Raw genomic sequence first — 2,541 nt, 5'->3', positions numbered from 1 at the left:
ACCGAATGTTACAAACATACTCCAAAATTGGAAGGTAATAGGGAATGGCACCACAAGCGACCATAATTTAAAAACTTTCGCCATAGGGGATAGAGAGTGCCGCTGGGCCATGGGGTGGGAATTGCAATATAACTTTAATAGAGCAGATTGGGAGCCGCTAGCGAGGGAGTGCGAAATTCCTCCTTTACCGGGAGGGGACGCACAACAAGATATAGACGTAAACGACAGAACTGACGACATAGTGACCGCCATAACTACAGCGGTGAGGGCTGCTGTACCAACCAGGAAGAGGGCCATGGCGGCCTCTCCGTCACCATGGACGCCTGAACTAGAGGAATTGCGTCAGTCTGTCAGAAGGCTAAGGAGGTACTACCAGCGCAGTGTCGTCTGGCAGGAGAAACAAAGATGGCAGTTGCGGTATAGTGAGGCCAAGCAACAGTTCCAAAAGGAACTACGCGAGGTCAGGATGCGGAGCTGGGAACGCTACGTGCTCAGTCAACTTGTGCTGGATCCATGGGGACTTCCCTACAAGTTAGTGAGGGAAAAGATCCGCTCTCCTATGGTGCTATCAACTGTCAGGCACGGGGGCGGGATGACGGAGTCCTGGCAGGAAACTGCTGGGGTCCTCCTCCAGTCCCTGTTGCCTGATGACTATGCGGACGGGGAAACTGAAGCACAGCGGCAACTGCGAGAGGAGGATCAAGTGCAATATAACAACGATGCAGCGGTCTACCCCTTCTCGGAAGAGGAGGTGGCGGCACACATAAAATCTCTCAAAAGAGGGAAAGCTCCTGGGCCAGACGGAATTGTGGCGGAGGTGGTGCAATTCCTGGCCCCCTAGCTGGTTGCGCCATTAACGCATTTATATAATGAATGCCTAAGGCAACAACAGTTCCCAAGGAGATGGAAAAAGGCAAATGTTGTCATTATAAAGAAAGGACAAGATAAAGATCCAGCGGAAGTGAAGTCATACAGGCCAATCTGCCTGTTGGACTTGCTTGGTAAAATATTAGAGAAGTTGCTGGCTGACAGGCTGGCGGCACACAGAGTTTTGTGCGGGATGAGCAGCAGGCAATTCGGTTTCAGGCCGGGGCGATCGGCATCTGATGCAATCGCCCTAGCAGCCGAGGTCTGCGGCTCAACCCCGCATAAATACGTGGTGGGCATCATGGTGGACATCAGTGGCGCCTTTGACAACCTGTGGTGGCCTTCGCTCTTCTCCTGCTTGCGGGAGAAAGAGTGTCCAGGGCCGCTATATGGTTGCCTGAGGAGCTATTGCGAGGAACGAGAGGTCTGGCTATCATCCTCTAGCGAGAGAGTTAGTAAGGTGATCACGAAAGGATGTCCCCAGGGATCGGTCCTTGGACCGCTTTTTTGGGACATCCATATGGAGCCTTTATTGGACAACCTACAACAATGCGAGGATGTGCTAGAGGTGATAGCCTATGCAGATGACCTCCTCCTGTTGGTCGATGGCCGGAGCCGAGATGACATTGAACCTAAGATAGAAAGGGCCATAGACTAACTTCAACAGTGGTGCCACACCACCAAAATGACAGTCTCACCAAGTAAGTCAACTTACTTACTGCTGAAAGGACAACTAACCAGGAACCCGACAGTTAGAATCGACAGTTCACCAGTATTACGAAGACGTGACACACGATACTTAGGAGTCATCATTGATGAGAAATGGAACTTCGGGAGGCACATTGAAACCGTAACCCAAAAGGCCCTACAAATTATAAATAATCTCATTTCCATAGGACACAAAAGATTTCACCTCCCTCCACACCTCATTAAACTATATCATAATAGTATCTTAACCTCAGTGGTGGGTTACGGCTCGGGAGTCTGGGCGCACAGACTCACGAGGGTTGTGCCTGCCATGGCAGTGAGAAGGGTGCAAAGAAGTATGATATTACGATCTGTGGGGGCTTATAGAACGTCTCCAGGGGGGGCCCTGTTAGTCATAATGGGGCTCTGCCCACTAGATATAAAGATAAGGGAGCAAACAGCCTGGTATTGGGCAAAAAAGGGGAATCAAGGCAAAATTGAAGACATTATGGGGGTGAGGGTGGCAAATAAGAGGGAAATTATGAGAAGGGGAGAAGAATTATGGCAGGGGACTTGGGAAACGGAGGAAACCGGACGTAGAACTTTTCAGTTCATTCCGGACGTGAGGGAACGCTTGCAAATGAAGTATTTTGAGCCAACAAGGGGATTGATCCACTTTCTCACTGGACATGGACCCTACCCGACATACCTATGTCGGTTTGGGAAGAAGGCAACGCCCGCGTGTGAATGTGGCGTTCCGGAAGGTACTCCTGAACATGTGATCTACGAGTGTCCTCTCTTCAATGATGTTGCAACCACACTCCGAGACAGACTACCAAACCAAGACACATACCAACTTCTAAGACGCGAAGATACCTTTCAACTGCTTAACACTCTGGCAAACGAGGTATCACGTAAGGTGTTGATGGAATATCTGAGGGACATGAATTAAAATAAACTGAGAAATATACACCGATTTCGTCTGGA

This window comes from Schistocerca gregaria, unplaced genomic scaffold (genome assembly GCF_023897955.1).
Source record: "Schistocerca gregaria isolate iqSchGreg1 unplaced genomic scaffold, iqSchGreg1.2 ptg000288l, whole genome shotgun sequence".
NCBI classification, from domain to species: Eukaryota; Metazoa; Arthropoda; class Insecta; order Orthoptera; family Acrididae; genus Schistocerca; species Schistocerca gregaria.
This window is presented reverse-complemented; position numbering follows the sequence as displayed.